We start from the raw sequence: 21,314 nt of genomic DNA on the forward strand, positions 1-21,314 counted from the left end.
GGGTAAGATGCACCATGCAGGGACTTCCCTGGTGGCACAGTGGTTAAGAATCTGCCTGCCAATGCAGGGGACACAGGTTCGATCCCAGTCTGGGAAGATCCCACATGCCACAGAGCAACTAAGCCTGTACACCACAACTACTGAGCCTGCACTCTAGAGCCTGTGAACCACAACTACTGAGCCCTTGTGCCACAACTACTGAAGCCCACGCACCTAGAGCCTGTGCTCTGCAACAAAAGAAGCCACCACAATGAGAAGCCCATGCACCACAACCAAGAGTAGCCCCCACTCGCCACAACTAGAGAAAGCCCAATCACAGCAACAAAGGCCCAATGCAGCCAATAAATAAATACATAAATAAATAAATTTATGTTAAAAAGGAAAAAAAAGATGCACCACGTACCATGAAAGAGCGTGTAGCAGTGAGAAGCAAAGGACTAGTTGCATACACAGAAGAAACACAGTGATAAGTAAGAAACTGAATGAGGTATAAGCCACGATAATGTTTCTATAAATTAAAAAATACATACATACAATCTCACTGATATCATATCGTATGTGAACAAGCTAAAATTGAAGCTCCAAGGAAAGAAAATGCTTATTTGCGACTTAGCTAGACAGGTATGAAAATTTATGCTAAAATTGAAACTTATAATGCAAATCAATACACATTTTTCTAACATAAATACACAGGATATTTTATTTTCTTTTTTCTTTTTTTAAAGATTTATTCTTTTTTTTTCTTTAAGAACTTTCATTGAGTTACAATTGACATACAGTAAACTGCATATATTTAAAGTGTACAATTTGATATTTTTTTTCTTATTACTAATGTTTATATGGCAATCCCAATTTCCCAATTCATCCCACCCCAAACCCCCCTCCCCTTTCGCCACTTGGTGTCCATATGTTTGTTCTCTCCATCTGCATCTCCATTTCTGCCTTGCAAACCGGCTGATTTGTAACATTTTTCTATATTCCACATATATGCGTTAATGTACGATATTTGTTTTTCTCTTTCTGACTCTCTTCACTCTGTATGACAATCTCTAGGTCCATCCATCTCTCTACAAATGTCCCAATTCTGTTCCTTTTTACAGCTGAATACACAGGATATTTTAATTGTAATCAACAGTGCTATGTAAACTGGCTGCAAAAACGATAAGAAAAGTTTAAGTGTTTTGTTGGTGTTAATAAATCTTAGGGTCGCTTTTCAATTTGGGCAATATCTCTTTGAGTTTCATGTTAATAATACTGATTGACACAGGAGTTGGTAAATTTACTGAACTTGGACATAGCTTTGAAACTGATATGCTTTTGCTTCAAAGTCCAATCGATTCTAAAATGAAGCAATTTTGTCAATTTGGATGCAAGTATTAAAACACAACAATTTTTTTGGTATTTGACTCAGTTATTGGAAAATTTTACAGTATGTTCAGAACAACTTGTGTACATGAATCTACTTTTCAACTGTGAATTTTATGAACTCTAAATACAGATCAAATATTTCTGCTGAAAGCTGAGTATGCAAATTGAGAGTAAAACATACACTGGATTTTGAAGACTTAGGATCAAAAAAAAAAGAATGTAATATATCTCATTAGTAATTTTTTATTGGTTACATCTTGAAATAACATTTTGGGTGCACTGGGCGGAATAAAATATATTAAAAATCTTAAAATACATGCATACTAGAAACATTACCTGTTATTCAAAAACACATACAAACAAAAGAAATACACATTAAAAATATTTGATTGTTGTCTAACACTGTAATGTTGAGTGAAGTTTAGGTGGGAAGGGTAATGAGATAAAAGGGAAAAAATAAACAATTTAAAAAGAGAGGCTTTGCATGAACCATTGATGAAAGAAGGCTATAAATCAAGGAAGGAGGGGAAAAGCAATAAGTTAGCTGAAGTCTCAGAGACCATTAAGGCCCAGAGCACCCAAGGTAAAGGCAGAAAAGGAGTAGAAAGGTGTCTAAAATCAAAACTTCAAGGACCATGGTAGCAGCGGCTCTCAGAGCACTTAAATCATCTCCTCAAACTTTGTTTCCTCGGCTGTTTTAGTTCAGGTGGAACATATGCTTGGCCTCGTCATTCAACAGTCGGCCTAAGTGGTTGAAGCTAATTTCCGTGCTGAGATCAAGGCAGGGCCGCCTGGTGACGCATTTGTGAACTGAACTGTGGGAGGAGGACGCTGGGAGGGGCCCATCGACAGGTGGGTTAGAGTCCGCCTGAGGCCCAAAAGCAGAGTGCAGGACAGCTGGTGTTTGGCAAAGCGATTTATAAATGAAAAGCAGCAGAGAGCAAGTTGGAATCCTCACACAGTCATCCAAACTGCATTCTCCCAGACATCCTGACAGCTGCAAGGGACTTTGGAGGCCCAGAGAAAAGGGGGTGACTTGCCCAAGGTCACACTGTGAGTCACGGCAGGCCGGGGACAAGAATCCAGGTCACCTCTCTAAGGCAACAGTGGGAGCTGGAGTCGCTGACCGGGGTCCCCTCCGGAAGAGGCCTGGCCCGCAAGGGAGCACGGAATCAAGAAGGTATCAATGAAGGAGCTGGGCTGGCACCCACAGTATGGATGGCTCTCAGAAAGGAGGAAGCATTCAGACTCCAAGCAGGCACTTGTCAGCATTTGGGGATGTGCTTTCAACGCTAAAGAGGATTCTCTTTTCTCAGTTTCCCTTTCCACCAGCTGCTCCTTTTACTTCTTGAATTCTTACTTCCTCCCTAGCACTCCATCGGTGACTGGTCTGTGGCTAGATCTGTGCTCTTAGATATCTCTAGGCCTTCTAAGCTGTACTTGCAACACCAAAGTTCTGTCACTGACCCTCCTCTCCTTGATCTCCTTTATCCAGATTACTCCCATTCACTCACTCAACTAACACTTAACGAGCACCCTCAGTATGCAGGTGTAAGGGGCCATCCCCGGCCCCAAGGAACTCACTGTCTGGTGTGGAGGATGCAGGTACATAAACACAGTTTTAATATAATGATAAATAGTCTCACGAAGCTTTTACAAGGTATAACATAACCCCAAAAAGAAAGCATTTAGTTCTACCTGAAAGATCTCTCTCCAGTCCCAGCTTCTTTCCTAAATTGTTCGAGCTTCACCTTTTCAACCCGACCTTTGGACATTTCTCAGCTGAGGCATTTCAAAATCAGTATGTTTTAAACCTAGCTTATCGCCTATCTCCCAAATCATATATTTGTGACACAAAAACAAACAAACAATAATAACAAAGTCTATTTAAAACGACTATGGCTTATATTCAAGACTGGAATAAGTCAAGGCTGTGTTTAATCCACTGCGGTGCAATTTATTTAGAGAAAAATGAAAGTCTCCCGAGAACCTAGGAGAAACAAAGAATCTATTATTTGGTTGGTGTTCTCTCTAAATGATATAGATATCTTTGTCTAGCAATCAGACATACACGTCCCCTCTGAGGAAAGTCGATAATAACCACTAAGATCATTTAATTCACTCTTTTGGTGTGAAGTCTGTACTCACCAAGCTGCCTTCCTGTTAGAATCTTAATGCCCTAAGGAGAAGGAATTGGATAAGAATATTTCTCACTATAAATGAGTAATTCGGAACCATTTCCATTTTCCATCTTTTTTTTCAGATTCAACCGTCTAGGATCCTATGATAATGGAAATTTAGAGTTGCCTAGACGCCCTAGCAGCCTCTTTGCTGCATTCCCGGCCCCTACTCTCTCCTCCAATTCACATAATCCTCAGCTGTTAGCACAATCTTTCTCAAATTCCATTCTCATGAGGTCACTCCCAGCTCAGTCACCACCAGCAGCTCCCTTGGTCTATTTTATCAGCTTAAAGTCATCAGCCTGGAACCCAATGCTTATCAACTGTCACCAACACCGCCATTTCAACCAAGCTTATGCAGCCTCCACTCCAGATAAGCTAATTTTCTTATAATTTCTCTCTTTCCCTTTGAGTCTGCATAGCCCTCCTAGCCCTAGGCCCTGTAGCACATCTCAGAGTTCATCTCAACCAATAAGAACCCTCTGACTAGCTTCAACACATCAGACACTGCCTTGATTTAAATCCCTCAAGGACATGTGTGCAAGGCCAGCATGTACTCTGGGTCCAGCGAGGGGGAGTCAAAAAAAGCATCAAGCTATGGGACTTCCCTGGCGGTCCAGTGGGTAAGACTGCATACTCCTAAGGCAGGGGTCTCAAGTTCGATCCCTGGTGGGGGAATTAGATCCTGCATGCATGCTGCAACTAAGAGTCTGCATGCTGCAACTAAGAAGTCCGCATGCCCCAACTAAAGATCCCGCATGCCGCAAGGAAGATCCCACCTGCTACAAGGAAGATCCCACCTGCTACATCTAAGACCTGGCACAGCCTAAATAAATATATTTTTCTTAAAAAGCATTAAGTTATGACCAATAAGAGATAAATTAAGTGGTCACATCATTCAATCATCAGATATTTCCAAATGTTTATAGATTTATACTATTTTAATATCTGTTCATATTTGTTCAGGGCACTGTGCTAGGTCGTGGAAATATCATGAGGAGCCAGAGTCCCTGCCTTCATGGAACTTACAGTAAACAAATATATTTAAAATTACTATACATACTCTGAAGGGAAACAATGACAACTCTGTGAGAGAAAACAATAGGATGGAGCTAACTTGAAAAGATACATGCACCCCAGTGTTCATCACAGAACAATTTTTTTTTTTTTGGCCACATGTCATATGGGATCTTAGTTCCCTGACCAGGGATTGAACCCACTCCTGCTGCATTGGAAGCACAGACTCTTAACCACTGGACCACCAAGGAAGTCCATAACAGCACTATTTACAATAGCCAAGACAGGGAAGCTACCTAAGTGTCCATCAACAGATGAATGGATAAATATATATGTATATACAGTGGAATATTAATATACTATTACTATTATATTATAGTAATATGATAGTATATTATACTATTATTATAATAGTATATATGTATATATAATATAATATATCTTTATATATATATAATGGAATATTACTCAGCCATAAAAAAGAATGAAATATGACCACTTGCAGCAACATGACTGGACCTAGAGAATATTATTCTAAGTGAAGTAAGTCAGACAGAGACACAAATATTATTATATCACATCATTTATATGCAAAATCTAAAAAATAATACACATAATTTATTTACAAAACAGAAATAGACTCACAGGCATAGAATACAAACTTATGGTTACCAAAGGTAAAAGGAGAGGGGAGGGATGAATTAAGAGTATGTGATTAACAGATACACACTACTATATATAAAATAGATAAACAACAAGGACCTACTATATAGCATAGGGAACTATCTCCAATATCTTGTAATAACCTATAATGGAAAGGAATCTGGAAAAAAAATCTATATATACATAACTGAATCACTTTTTTGTTTTTTAAATTAATTAAATTGTTTATTGGCTGTGTTGGGTCTTTGTTGCTGTGCGTGGGCTTTCTCTAGTTGTGGCAAGCAGGGGCTACACTTCGTTGCGGTGCTCGGGCTTCTCATTGCAGTGGCTTCTCTTGTTGCAGAGCACAGGCTCTAGGCACACGGGCTTCAGTAGTTGTGGCACACAGGCTCAATAGTTGTGGCTCACGGGCTCTAGAGTGCAGGCTCAGTAGTTGTGGTGCACAGGCTTAGCTGCTCCTCAGCATGTGGGATCTTCCTGGGCTAGGGATCAAACCCATGTCCCCTGCATTGGCAGGTGAATTCTTAACCACTGCACCACCAGAGGAATCCCTGAATCACTTTGCTGTACACCCGAAATGAATGTAACATTGTAAATCAGCTATACTTCAATTTTTAAAAAAAGAAAAAAATTGAACGGAGCTAATAATTTAGATTAAGAATCACATGGACTATTCTGAGGAAGTGATATTAAGGCCGAGACCTAAAGGATGAGTAGAATGTAACTAATTAAAGAGAAAGGGAAAAGTATTTTAGGAAGAAGTAATATTTGTAAGGCTTCCATTTTAATCACTCAGTCAATATTTTTTAAGCATCTACTAAATATGTAATGCTTTTCAAAGAACTATATAGAGAAATATAAGACTTGGCCTTCATTTTGGGAGAAAAGACATAAATAGAATAACCAATTGTATTAGTCTGCTCAGGGTGCTATAACAAAATACCACAGACTGGGTGCTTTTAAACAACAGAAATTCATTTTCCCACAGTCTGGAGGCTAGAAGGACACAATCAAGATGCTAGCAAATCTGGTTTCCGGTAAGAGCACTCTTCCTAGCTTGTAGAGGGCTACCTTTTCACTATGTCCTCACATGACCTTGCCATGGTGCATGGGCATGCACAGGGGAGGGTGATAGAGAAAGAGAGTGAGTTCTCTGGTGTCTCTTCTTATAAGGACACTAATCCTATTGTGTCAGGGCCCCACTGTTATGATCTCATTAACCTTAGAGGCCTCATCTGCAAATACAACCACACTGGGTGTTAGGGCTTCAACATATGAACTGCAGGTGGGCAAGGGGGTCACAAACATTCAGTACATAACATCAAATCAATAAACAAAAAATAATAATAGGACTAGAATGAGTTTATTCTATTCATTCACTAAACGAATAAGAATGAACACCCATCATGTACATGCATGCCTCGTTTTATGACACTTTGCTTTGTTACACTTCACAGATGTTGTGTTTTCTACACATTGAAGGTTTGCAGCAACACTGAATGGAGCAAATCTACTGGCAGCATTTTTCCAAGAGCATTTGCTCATTTTGTGTCTCTGTGTCACATTTGGTAATTCTAGCAATTATTTCAAACTTTTTAATTATTATTATACTTATTATGGCCACCTGTGACCAGCGATCTTCGATGCTACCACTATTACTTGCTGAAGTATTTTTAAACTAAGGTAGGTACACTTTTTTAGACATAATACTATTGCACACTTAATAGAGTACAGTGTACTAAAAACATAACTTTTATATACACTGGGAAGACAAAAAATTCATCTGACTTGCTGTGTTTTGATCTTTGCTTTACTGTGATGGTCTAACATAGAACTCACAATATCTCCAAGGTATGCCTGTACCAGATACTATACTAAGGATGGAGAATACATCCTGGAACAGGCAAACAGGGCTTCTATCCTCATGGAGCTTATAGGCGAAATAGGATGTGGACAATTAAACAAGTAATCACTGTAAAGGGTGATAAGAGTAACAACAAGTATGTTAGCACTTGAAGAACAGCAGGGATAGCCAACCTTTCCCTGTAGTCCAACAGGTCAGAAAAAAACTAAAGAAGTGTATTTGGAAGATGGACAGAGATATCCAGGTGAAAAGTGGAATTAGGTGTTTTGGACAGAGAGAGCAGTATATACAAAGCCTCTGGGGCAAGAAACTGGGTCAAGAAGTTCCATGTAGCTGGTGTAGGGGGGGGGAAAAAGCCTTTTTCCTCTACCCTCTTATTTTCAGGGTCTGGTGCTCTGACAAAATAAACTGACACAAGACAGGTTAACAGAATTTTTTTCCCCAGAAATAGCTTAACAGTAACTACCCTATAATCCAGATACATTTTATTTTTTTAATTAATTAATTTATTTTAATTTTGGCTGTGCCAGGTCTTAGTTGCGGCATGTGGGATCTTTAGTGGTGGCATGTGGACTTCTTAGTTGTAGCATGCAATGATAAGTAACTCAAAGAAGTGGTTAGAATTTGGGGCTTACCTATCATCTTAGCAAAGGGCAATATATTTGTGGAGAAGTAACAAGACAAAGAAACAGGGTTTGGGCTTCTAGGGGTGATAAATTGTGGAAAGGTAAACATATGGGGACAGTAATGGAAGATAAAGGTTATTTTAGTAAGGTTTTTTGGTGCAAACCCAACTCAGTGCCAAGTCTCTGTCTCTAGTGATAATGGTTGTTTTCCTCCTCCTTTTACAGGAGAGGGGAGAGGAAACACCTTCACAAAGGGGAATTTGTGTCCCACTTTCAGGCAGATGGGGGAGGGCAAAAAGATTTATGTTTGCTGCCTTAATTGCTCTCAACTCAAAATAATCCTCATACCAAAGTGGAGTTTTCTGATCCCCTTCGCTGGAATATATACTATAAGCGGGAGATGGGTGAGATAAGGCTGATTGAGGAGACAGAGATTAGACCACGGATGGCCTTGTAAAACTAGTTAAAGGATTTGGACTATATCCTGATAACAATGGGAAATCCTAATTTGGGGCATGTAAAAAGTTAATAAACAGAAACTTCAATTAAAATAAGAGTTGGGAGACTTCCCTGGTGGCGCATTGGTTAAGAATCCGCCTGCCAGTGCAGGGGACACGGGTTCAATCCCTGATCTGGGAAAATCCCACATGCTGGGGAGCAACTAAGCCCATGCGCCACAACTACTGAAGCCCACGCACCTAGAGCCCACGCTCCGCAACAAGAGAAGCCACCGCAATAAGAAGGCCGTGAACCTCAAGGAAGACTAGCCCCAGCTCTCTGCAGTTAAAGAAAGCCCACACACAGCAACGAACCCAATGCAGCCAATAAAAATAAAGTAATTAATTTAAAAAAAATTAGAAAATGCTTAAAAAAAAAATAGAGTTGGGAGACCAGAAGAGGGAGCTCTCATGCCCTCAGAAAATAGCAGAGCCCAACAGGAAGAAGAAAGACTTCCTCTTCTTTCCTGGCAAGAGCTCAGCCAATGAAGAGCCATGGACTTTTTGTTTACTATAGCCCTCCCAACTTCCTTTTCCCCTCTATAAAAGAGTTCTCCTTCTCTATTTTTGCTGGGGACTTGCATGTGATTTGCCATGGTTGGAGACACAGAATTGAACTTCTTTGCTGATCCCAAATAAACCCATTTTTTGCTGAAGAAATAACTGGTAGCCTATTTGTTTTAGGTCAACAGTGGGGAGGCTTAGGGAGGGGCGTCCTGACATGATTTGTTTTGGGAGGTAGGTGAGACTTGAGGCAGGAAGAGACATGAAGGTATATTTAGGAGGTAAAATTAGTAGGGCTTTGGGACTGGATGTTAGGGTTAAAGAAAGAGGGTGGTTTCAGATTTGGGCAATGGAGAAACTGGGATAGGTAATATTTCAAGTATGAGAAATGAGGAGTTCCATTCTGAACAAAGTTTTTGTGACACATCCAGATAGAGACATCCAGTTGACAGCTAGGCACTTAGGTCTGGAGTTCTAAGAAGAGTCTGGCTGGAGATATAGATTTTGGAACAATTTTAGATACAAAACTGAGGCCATGAGAATGAATGAATTTGCCTAAGAAGAATGTGTAGGGTGAGAAGGCCTAGAATTGACCCCTGAAGCATTCTAATATCAGAAGTTCTGTAAAGGAAACCGATAAAGAGCAGAGCAGTAGGAGGAAAACCTGGAGACTGTGTGATCAGAGATGCCAAAGGAAGGGGATGATTTGATGAAGAGAGAGGAGCAAAGATGGGGCAGGGGGAAGCCTCACAGTCGGGTAACATAAAGAGGAGAAGAGGCAGTGTACACCAGGGACAAAAGAAGTGTGCAGATAGGAGGGCTGAAGGAATTCAGAAAAGTAAGCTTACTCTGGGCTATATCAGTGGGCCTGTACCTTGCCAATGATACCATGTCTAGCTTCTTGAATACTTCCCTAAACCCTGGCCTCCAAATCTGATTGAATATGAAAGCGACCAAGAGGGAGGCTAGGGAAAAGGATAATTTATCATGTTTGAATAATGCTTATTGTAACCTAACTCCACTGGCCAGCTAAATATATGTGGATAGTGGGTGACGGCAGGATGCCCAAGTGGTTGCTGGATGGTGAGTTTAAGTAGGTCAAACAGGAACAGAAAAGGAAGTAAAAATGCTCTAAAAGAGTCCATCAAAGCACAACTTCAAACAATGTGGTCTTGCTGTGAATGAGCACAAAACCTCAACAGATGTGTTAGCTCAGTGAACAACGGTCAGAAAAGAGATGCTTTTTTTCAGAAAAAAAAGGGTTGGGGGGGTACCTTCGGCAAATTCTAAGCTTAAGAGCCAGAGTGCTAAGCATCACAGACTCTTTAAATGCTGAGTCTAGATACACATTTTCACACACAAAAATATCATCTTTATATATCCTGTGTTGTGAGTTCCTACATTTAAATTTACGAGAATCAAATGCGTAGGTACAAGATCTGACAGCATATTGTGTGAAAAAGCGCTGTGTGTAAAATAACCAAATACTTAGCATGAGCAGAGTCATGTGACTGTTATGCAAATACAACTTTAGTCCAATTTAATAGAAGCCATCCAGATAATAAAAGCAATAATCTTATTGCATTCTGGATTCATTTGAATAAATCTGGAGTGCTGTGTTCAATTAAAGCATCACATTTTGGGACTTCCCTGATGGTGCAGTGGTTGGGAATCTGCTTGCCAATGCAGGGCACATGGGTTCAAGCCCTGGTCTGGGAAGATCCCACATGCCATGGAGCAGCTAAGCCTGTGGACCACAACTACTAAGCCCGTGTGCCACAACTACTGAAGCCTAGAGGCCCTCGCACAGCAACAAAGAGTGGCCCCTGCTCACCGCAACTAGAGAAAGCCCATGCGCAGCAACGAAGACCCAACGCAGCAAAAAATAAATAAATTTATTTAAAAAAAATAAATAAAACATCACATTTTAAGAGTAATCTCTCTCACCCACCCCTGTTTTTCCATTCCCACTGCCAGATTCTCTCATAACATACTTTGTAGAGTGTTTCCAAAAATGGTCAATCCCTCCCACAGCACATGCCTTTTGCAGTGTTACTTTGCCACTCCCATCTCCTCCTGTTGAATCCAGGCTGGCCCTGTCTCTTAATGTGACCAACAGAAAGTGATGGGGTGTGACTTACAGACCTATACCTTAAGGGTTCTCACAGCTTCTGTTTTTGCCTTCTTGGTTGCCAGCTGCCCAGTCAAGAAGTTGGGGTTAGACTACTGACTGATGAGAGGTCATGTGGAGGAGAAATGAGGGGCTCAGCCAACAGTCAAGCACCAAGGCCCCAAACACGTGAGTGAAGCCATCTTGGATCTTCCAGCCCCAAAGAAGCCAAGGAGGGTAATACTCTGTATCTGCGCTATCCAGTATGGGAGTTGCTAGCCATACATGTCTACTGAGTCCTTGGAATGTGGCTACGGCGTCTGAAGAGCTTCATTTTTTATTTCAATTGATTTCAACTAAACTTTGGCTAGTGACTACCACACTGGACAGTGTAGAACACAATTTTCACTGTAATTCAACCAGCATAATCCTGCTAACAAAACAGGGCATGGGGCAGCATAAAACCACCTTAGCACCTACCCTTTATGGAGCTACAATTACACAAGTAGTGACTAGCGATGGCTGGTGGTAAAGGTTATAGCTCTGTCAACTGGTGTTTAAAACAAAACACTCCCCCCAACATCACCCAAAGGAAAGGAGTGACCCATTCTAAACTGATTTCATCTGCGTAAAATGTGAGACCCAGAAAGGGAAATTTCCACACAAATGGAATATACCATTGAGTCCCACACCTACCCTAGAGATGTCCTGATGAGGAAATCAACCTTCAAAAACTGTTTCCTTCAACCTTATGGTTACCAAAGGGGAAAGGGGGGGAGAGAGGGAGAAATTAGGTGCATGGGATTAATAGATACAAGCTACTATACACAAAATAAACAACAAGGATTTACTGTATAGCACCCAGAACTATATTCAGTACCTTGTAATAACCTATAGTGGAAAAATAATCAGAAGTATATACATACCTGAATCACTTTGTGTACACCTGAAACCAACACAGCATTGTAAATCAACTATACTTCACTTAAAAAAATATTGCAAACTGTTTTTCTCATCTACCAAAAACCAAAATTTTAATAGTTCCCTCTTCACACATTTTGGTGGGACACGGAGCAGGAAGGAACTTCGAGAGCCTCCTATGTGTGTTAGACACAGTCACGTACATTAATGCATTTAGTTCTCTTCGTGTTTCTTTTTTCAGACTAAGGAACTAGAAGTTCAGAGAGGTTGCGACTTGCCTAAGGACCTAAAGCTAAATTACTGCCAGAGATGAAATTCAAATCCATCCTCCGGGTTTCCCAATACACCACAACGCCTCTCCTATCAAGAATAAAAATTTCTGGCCACCTAAATAATCATTTCCAGTTAATGTCTTAACTCTTACTAGATTGCTCTCAATCTGCTTCCTTTCGCTTTCTCCTTTCTTTTCTTCTAATTCTACACACCCTTCAGAACCCAGTTTAAGTCTAAAACTTTCCTCATCTTAATGCTAATTCATTTCCTCTTCCTCTCCTCTGAATTTTTACATCACTTATAATGGGCACCACATAATGCAGCATTCTTTGTTACATTACTTTTCCGTTAAATAGACCTTAATCTCTTTGAGGACAGGGGTCACACTAAATCTTTGGAGGGTGGCAATCTTTCCAAGTTCCTATTTCCCCTTGAGCCATGAATAAGTAGTTCTGAAATGGATGAGCGACCTAAACGAACAGATACTTCTTGATTAACGTCAGCCCCAAACTCTCCACTTTAACCCTATGCTTAATCTACCGCGCACCAATTAATCCAGCAAGGTTGAGCGGTGAATCGAGACCGCAGCCCAGCCACGTAACGCTCCCGGCGGACACCCGCACGCCACGCCCAGCCTATTGGTTGCCGATTGGGCGTGCCCCAACCAAGGGAGGGCGATGGGGCGTGGCGTGCGTGAGTGAAGGCGAGGCCGAGAAGGAGAATTTACGTTCCGGATCACGCTCGGTAATCTCCGGTAATCCTCGACAACTTCCGGCAATGGGCTCCTCCTCCGCCGATTCACCTCGGGTATTTCCGTCAACCTTCGGGCCTTTCCGTCTAGCTCCCGCGCGGGTCTCTCCACTTCGGGTTTTTCCGTGTCCCGCTCGGAGGTACTCGGCGATCGCTCGGCCTCCCCCATCCCCCGGTAACGGTCGCTGGTGAGTTTAAATGAACCGGGGCTGGCCGGGCCGGAGCCGCTACGGGGGGGGCCTGAGGCACTGCAAAAAGTGGGCCTGAGCCTCCAGGATGACGGTGCTGCAGGAACCCGTCCAGGTAATGGTAACCCTCTTCTCTGAGTCTTGGCTCGCAGCCTCGGTCGGGAAGCAGCGTATGGCCACTCCGCGGCCTGGTGCGGCCTAGGCCCGGCTGCTTCTCCCGCCTCCCCTCACGCCGGCTCCTGCCTGTCTTCTCGTCCGTTCCGAGGCCTTGCCCGCAACCTTAGCCGTGTTACCTCTGGCCCTACATTACTTCTTCCCCTGGTGTGAGCGAGGTCGGCGATAATACCTCCTTTCCCCTCCGGCCCAGCGTCCCGCGAGTCCCTCCTGTCAGCCCAGGGGCCGGGCCCCGGCCGGGGTGAGGGATGCGGGGGCTGCAGACTCGCCCCAGGTGCTCTCTTGCTTAAGGATGATTGGGAGGCACGTTTGATCGGCGCTTGTACGGTCTTCCTAATGGTGGGAGAAGTTTGCGGGACGAGTGTTGGGTTTGTTTTTGTTTTCTGTGAGAGGGTGGAGGGAGGGTAGGATCGGTGTTTTTAATACTAATTTCTATTTTGGTAACAGACTTTATAGCCCACGTTGCTTTTCTCGCTCAGTAAATTTCCCTCTGGACAATGATATGCGAAGAGAACCCCAAGGCCCAGTGCTGGGAGGCAAGCACCTCTGCAAGGGGAGGGGGGGTGGAAACGGCAAAATTGGGTTTTTTCCATGACCTGCGATGGGGATCAGAAGTGTTTTATTGTGTATGTTTATAAGGTGTTCAGGAAATGAAAGGCAGATAATGGTTGTTCCATTTATACCACACCAGGGTATGCTTTGACGCACAGTGCTCTGTTGGCATGGGAGAAACCCTACTGGATTTTAAGTGTGTGATGCAGTGCCAAGTCATTTCCCCCCTGCCATCTGAAGAAACTGAATCTTTTGTCCCTTGGTGATGGACCAGGTCTGGGAGATTTTCACCCTACCATATGAACTTTGACTTAATTCGAAGAGTTGACCTCTATCAACTGCTGTCATTGAGTCATGGACTTTATTTTGAAGTTATAAAGCAAGCTGATTTTAGAAATTGCTTCATATTGCCCTTAAAGACCTGTGATATCAAATAGTAAATGTTTTAATACATCACTCCTTCCATTTTTCCTTAATTTTTCTTCACAGGATGAAATATCAATTTCTCCTAGTTGGCTTCTTCTCCAGCTCTTTACATATAGCAGCTATTAGTTTTGTAATTAATGTAATGTGGGATTCTATCTTAGGAAGTTTACCTGTTTGTATATTATACTAGTGCTTTCAAAGCTATTTCTTTCCATCCAAATTTCTCTTACTAGTAAAGAGTCGGGTTTTGAGATTTTTTTTTTTTCCAGGCCTAACATAAAATTAGAAGTTGCTGTTTCTATCTTCTTAAATTAATAAGCAGATCACTCAAGTTGTTTAATTTCTGTTTCATATTTTTGTTATTTTGTCTTAATAATTAATGATACATTTGCCTTATAGATATGTTTTCTAAAAGGATAGACTAGTTTTATTGCTAGCCTATAACCACTATTTAATAATTTCAACTTGCATAAAAGCATGGAGAAGGAAAGAAATATGTAGCCAGTTCCTTGATAGTACCCATCAAGTCTCCTCTTTTTCCTTAAAGTACTCTTAGCAGTAAATGCATTTAGGTATTTTTAAGTCTTAAGAGTCAAGTTTTTCTCCCCCCCAGCTACCTTTGTTTATTAGATTTGGGGACAGTGGTAAGAAGTTTTAGAATATAGCTAGGTGAGGATTTTGGCTGTAATTTTTGTATAGGAAGTCATTCAAGAAGGGATCTGGAGCAGTAGGAGGAACAAGCAACTTTGGTTTGGCTGCAATGATAAAGACAAACTGATCAGGAAGAGTGCTGAAACTGGGAAGAAGCAGTTAGGAAGAAAATAAAAATAGAACAACAAAATAAGATACTTTTTTAAAAAAACTGTGGTAAGTGATTGCATGTATTTGTAGAGGAATGAAAGTTGGAAAGGCATTTCCTTTCTAGGGATGCCTCAGGGTTCCAGGTATTACTAGGTATAGGAAAAAATTGAGAGAAAAGATGAGCAACAGTTTTTTGCTTTTTCTTTTTTTAAAGTTTTAACATGGAATACCCAGTTTGATATACCATGTAAGCCTAAACATACGCGCTTCCTCGAAATTTTCTCTTACAGAAAAGTGTTACTTTGAGTCTTTTCAAAAATCTCCCCTATTGTGAGGCAGAAATTCTGTCAAATATTTTATTTTAAAAATAACTATTTGGGGAAGACACACTAGCCTAAGTGACTTGAATCAGTGCTAATTTGGATGTTTATAAAAATTCATCTGATGAAATTTATTTTTTTAAAAGACATTTTGTATAGATTTATCAATTAATCCTGGAGGTAGGACATCATATTTAGAAGTGTTGGATGAAGTTGTAAAAAAGCCCTATAGAATCACCTTAATAAGTAGTATAGTAAATGGGTGCTTTACGCATATAATATTGTTTTAGAGATCATGAGATAGTGAAGGAATGAATACTTTTGGCTTGGGATAAGATATACAGGGACAGCATCTAAAGTGGATTCAAAGGGTAGCATTCTCAAATAACTTAGAATTGAAGGTGCTGTATTCAGGAAAGGCGTGTTAGATGATTCCCCCCCCCCCCCAAAAAAAAGGCTTTTTAATAAAATAGTCCTATTCAATGAGACTAGAAAAAAATGAGATTCCTAAATATATTTGTGATTTAAAAAATATATGTATGTAAGGCTTCCCTGGTGGTTCAGTAGTTAAGAATCCACCTGCCAATGCAGGGGGCATGGGTTCGATTCCTGGGTCAAGAAGATCCCACATGACGCGGAGCAACTAAGCCCATGCACCACAAGTACTGAGCCCACACACCTCAACTACTGAAGCCTGTGCACCTAGAGCCCGTGCTCCTCAACAAGAGAAGCCACTGCAATGAGAAACCCACACACTGCAACGAAGAGTAGCCCTGGCTCGCCACAGCTAGAGAAAGCCCATGGGCAGCAAGGAAGACCCAATGTAGCCATAAATAAATAAATAAATAAATCTTTAAAAAATATATACATGTATGTAACTAAATTGATAAATCAGTAGGCATTTGACTGATCTTCATTCAAAAATTTATATATTCAAGTTAGCTGAAACATGTTCGTTTATGAAATTTTCCTTTGGGAAACAGATTAGGTACAATATAGTAGCTTGAAGACAGTGCTACATAATACCTGAACTGAGAGAATGAGCTTTGGGGTAGGGAGGTAGAGGGGGAAATCATCACAAGTATGTAATAATTCCTTATGGACTAGTGTCCTAATATAACCTTTGTGCTTATAGAGAAAGGAAGCATGAGACAAATCATCACAAATTAATAATTATAAACTGTGATAAGAAGGGCGATATAATAGGGTATTAGGAGAGAAATCTAATAGGAGTGTCCTGACCTAAGTCAGATTTGCAATTGGACCATCAAAGTTTGGAAGCAGCCTCAATGAAAAAATCAAATTGGAAAGAATGTTATGCACCTGCTATGTGCCAAGCACAGATAAAAGACATTCTAAAACCTTTAAAAAGGATGTTAGGGAAGTTCCTTTTGAGCAAATAACACTGAAGCGGAGTTCAAAGTCTGAGAAGAAAACAGTAATTTGAAGAGCATTACGAGCAGAGAAAACAGCATATGCAAAGTCCTTAAGACATAGCAGAACTTGGCATTAGAAGAACTGAAAGCGGGCCAGTGTGGCTGCAGTTGCATAGTAGTGGAAGGCCATTGTAAGGAGCTCAGTTTTCATTCTGAGTGTAATGGGGAATCATTGAAGGATTTTCAGCCAAGTGTTGACATGATCTGATATAGATCTTAAGATCTCTCTGGCTACTGTATGTGAAAGGTCAGGGAGGAAGGAGGCAAGAGGAAAAACAGTCTTAGGATGAAGGTAACCTGACTTGAAGTGGTAGCAGTGGATTTGGAAAGACGTAGATAAATTCAGGAGATGTTTTGGAGGTAGAACCAATGAGACGTGGAAATTGATTGATTGTGGGGAACAGCTACTTGGATTTCATTTTGGGGGTACCATTTAATAAATGGAGAATTCTTTGAGGGGAGACAGATTTGAAGGAGGACAATTAAGAATTCTGTTGTGAACAGATTGAGTTGGGAGATATTTGTGAAACCAACCAGTAGAAATGTGGATTATAACCTCTGATCTTTTGAGGGGTCTGGTCTTGTTGGGAAGATAAGTATGTTTAACAGGAACAGCTGGATAATGTTACAAGTCAGTATGTATTTGATTGTACAGATAGCAATAAACTTAGGAAAGAGATCCCTGTAGACTGGAAAAATGGGAAAGGTTTCTTGAAGGAGTAGAACTTAAAGCTTTAGAAGGTGGAAAGGGTTTGAATTTGTAGAAAGAGAGAATATTCTTGGCGTGGAATGGCATGAGCAAAAGCCCAAAGTTGAGAATGGTGTTTAGGAACAAGAAAACAATAAAATTATAACCTTGGCTAGAATGGGAATTGAGAGAAGGAAAAGATAAGGTTTTGCCAGCCAGGTAGAATCAGTAGAGGGGACTTAACATCCAGGCTGAGGAGTTTAGATTTAATTTGTTGGTAATAAATAGCCATTATAGGTTTTTGAACAGGAAAATTATGTAATGAAAGCACTGCTTTGTAAAAATTAATCTGGTGCTGTTGGGAAGGAGGGACGAGACAAGATTTAGGGAGACATACAGGCGAGTAGAATAATGCAATTAAATGGTAATATACATCAGGGTTTCTCAACCTTGGCACTGTTGATGTTTGGAGCAAGCTAATTTTTTGTTGTAGGGGCACTGTCCTGTGTATTGTAGACTTTTGCAGCATCCTTGGCCTCTACCCACTGGATGCCCCCTCCATTTGTGACAACCAGAAATGCCCCGCAGGCATTACTGCATGTCCTTTTGGGGGGCAAAATTGCCCAGACTGAGAACGACTGATGTAGAGCTGAACTAAATTAGAGTTCCAGAAATTAGATTGTAATGTATGATAGAAAAATCCCACAGTGATTTTTTTTCTTCATACCTTCTTATATTGTCCATTTCTTTTACCATCTAAAAGAAGGCAGCTATTTTCTTTTTTGCTAAAAACAGGAACAACACAAAACAGTCTGTGTGGTCACATTTCATATTTAAGAAGAGCAACCAAGTAAGGAACTTTGCTATTAATTACTATGGTGTTGATTTAATTATCTTTTAAAAATCAGTGTAGCCTAGGACTGACCCATTAATTTAATCAGTGGCATTTCTCTTTTAAACCTTTTTTGGATCAGTGGTGGTGTTGCTCTGTTTGGCTTCATAACCTTTAGCCGCATGTCATCCATCTGGCTTTCATTTGTAGAACTCCTGAAGTGATGCACTGAGTGATATTCTTTTGGGGGCAGGTTTACACCAGCATTTGAGCAGTAGATGAATGACAAGGGCTGATCTTAGCCCTGCCTGTCATCAGCTATTAATTTGTAATGCTTTTGAGAATAGTTCATTCCCCACTCCATTCCCCCAGAAGAGATACATACCGTCACTCATATGCTTGAGCAGAGTGGTGATGGAAGCTATATGTGGCAGGCTTTACTTCTGGGATGTATGGGAGTTTTTGTTGCCTGCCTTTACTATCCCTTTCTGACCTTCTTAAGTATTGGTAATAAAAGAATAATGTTGTTCTGAGCAAAACTTGGTTTTAAATCAGAAATGGATAAAACTCTTGAATATGATATTTTTTCTTTGATTTCTTTCATTTTAGAAAGACAGAAAGAAATTCAAAGTTCTAGGACTTCTTGGCCATAGTCTTTATGTGCCAAACTTTCCTGGTGATCAGTATCACTACTGTAGCTGGCGAATCAACCATTGGGTCAGTTGTGGCTCATATGTTACAAAATAAACAATTGTGGCAGATATGATGGGAGATGTTATATAAGCTATAAATTATATGTATTGAATTTGTTTATATGAAGAGCTGGAAAAGCAAAAGGTTTTAAGTGCCTAATGTGTACCAGTCAGTATACTTGGAGCACCATATACGTATCATTTCATTTAATCCACACAAGTCCAAAAATAGAATTCCATTTTTCAAATGAGGAAATTGAGGCTGAGGAAAGTTAAATAATTCCCCAAAGTCACACGGCTGAAAGTGCTGCTACACAAATTTGAACACAGGTCTCCAACATCAAATCCTGGGTATATTCTTTCTACTCACCATGTTCTTTCAGTAGAGTCTTAGGAAATCCCCATATTTTATAAAGGAGTAATTAGGTGATAATTATTTGCATCACAATAATAATTCTATGTATCACAGTTTCTTTCGAGATTTCCCGAGATCCTTAACTGTTAGACATAATAATACAGAAAAACTTGAGGCTAAGACTAACATAAAATGCTAACAGTGAGAGGACTGCCAGAAGTCAAAAATCATGTGTTTATTCATTCACCATACATTAGTTAAGCAGCTACTTAAAAAGTACATAATAATGCTGGGAGTATATAGTGAGCAAAAACATATGTAGTCCCTACCTTTCTAGAGTTTATATTATAGTGAGGAAGACGTTACTCACATACTCTCCTAAATATGTGTAAAATTACAACAGTGAGAATTACTGCAGAGGAAAGGTACTTGGTGTTATCAGAGTGTATAAGGATGCCTAACCTCATTTGGGTGTCCTAAAGAAGTCTTCCCTGGGAAAGAAGTCCAAAGAATGACTAGAATTTGCATAGTTTCAAGGAAAGGAGGGAGTGTGCCAGGCAGTATGAACTATGTTTAAAGGACCTGTGGCAGAAGGATAGCATGGCAGATTTGAGGAGCTGAAAGAAGGTCGTTGTGCGAGCATGAGAAAACAAGACGAACAAAAGGGGTACATATAGACTATACCACACTGCCTAGTTTGGTGGCTTTGGCTTTTATTGTTAAGAACAATGAGAAGCCACTGAAGGATTTTAAGCAAAGGGGTAATGTGATCAGATCTAACTTGTGAAAAGCCCATAGGGAGAGAGTGGATCATATGGTAGAAAAGAATTCAGAGAGGCTAAGTAAGACACTATGAAAGTAATCCAGGGACAGAATGGTCTGCCTTCAAAAGTAAATGTTTATTGAGTGTTTTCTTCTCGTTATTACTGCAGTTGCCTAATTTAAATGAGTATCATTTTAAAAGATACCTATACGCATAGTTCCAGAACCCTAGGTCATGTATGGTCTGGTAGAACACCAGAAGGCCAGATCAGGTCTTTTGGGGATTTAGAATTTAGCCAGGCACTGTACTAGGCTTATCTCAGAGGTAAGTATTTTTATTCCTATTTTACAGATTAAAGCTAAAGCTCAGAGAATTGACTTGATCATCTAGATTAGTGTCAGAGGGATCTTTATCTGCCTTGGATTGAGGTGTGGGGATCATATTAAGCATTCAAGAAATAATTGAGTCAGATTAGATTTGAATACCCTTTAGCTGTGGTTTTCTGAATGACTTTTTTTGAGTTATTATTCTATGCAAATATTGAAATTCTCTGAGGAAAACACTCAGACTTTATTGCATTACCTTTCTATCTCTTTGGTATGTTGTAGTATAGAGGAAATGTAGATTAGATAGCAGTGATTCTTCAGTATATTTAAAACCTGTTCTTATATTCACTCCTTGTTAACACCACATATTTCTGTTCAAAGGTTCAGCTTCCTGACTGTTTGATAAGAAAACAAAAGCACAGTGAACACAATGACAGTGCCCAGATAGGTGCCTATAGAATAACACTCGACTTATTCATAATTTCTCATTGTCAATAGAGACCTGAAAATTCAAAATGTTAAGGTTTTGTGCAGCCCACCTGAAGAACTTGAATTTCTCAAATTGGTTAAGTTTTTTATGTTATTTGTTTTTTACTGCAATCAGCGTCGTATAGCAAAGTAGACACTCAATAAATATTTACCAAATAGATGAATGATGTGTTTCAAAAGTGGTAGGCATATTGAATAAGATGATAAGGAAAATGCTCTAAGTAGTATGCTCTAAGACTGCTATTAACCAGAAAAATCTGGTTATCTTCCAGGTATTTATAGATCACACCACTAAGAGATTTCATTGCCTCAAAACCTGATGTATTCCAACCCCTGGGTCAGAGCAACCCTTGTCTCCTTACCAGATTCTTGGTTCCTTTATAATGTTTTGCTTATTGTATCAAGGAAGAAACAACTAGATGTTATTTCTTTATATTGCTAGCGTTAATGTTTTAATCATGTTAGTAAATTTAATTATAGTAGAAATATCTTATATTTT

The 21,314-nt window shown here is 40.2% G+C and overlaps 1 protein-coding gene, 1 long non-coding RNA gene and 1 pseudogene across 3 annotated transcripts in view; 2 read left to right on the top strand and 1 right to left on the bottom strand.

The window, feature by feature from the left end:
* LOC130839970 (RAD52 motif-containing protein 1-like) overlaps positions 1-21,314 on the bottom strand; it is a 371,059-nt gene that overhangs the window by 327,691 nt on the left and 22,054 nt on the right. The gene's annotated exons all lie outside the window — the stretch shown is intronic.
* On the top strand, positions 6,863-12,130 carry LOC130839972 (uncharacterized). The gene is made up of 3 exons (XR_009049941.1): positions 6,863-6,911; positions 10,916-11,018; positions 11,992-12,130. It is a non-coding gene; the product is annotated as an uncharacterized LOC130839972 (long non-coding RNA).
* The window catches only part of LOC130839969 (cell division cycle protein 27 homolog), a 28,783-nt pseudogene continuing 20,365 nt past the window's right edge, over positions 12,897-21,314 (top strand).

The sequence above is a fragment of the Hippopotamus amphibius genome, chromosome 17, assembly GCF_030028045.1.
Source record: "Hippopotamus amphibius kiboko isolate mHipAmp2 chromosome 17, mHipAmp2.hap2, whole genome shotgun sequence".
Classification (NCBI taxonomy): domain Eukaryota; kingdom Metazoa; phylum Chordata; class Mammalia; order Artiodactyla; family Hippopotamidae; genus Hippopotamus; species Hippopotamus amphibius.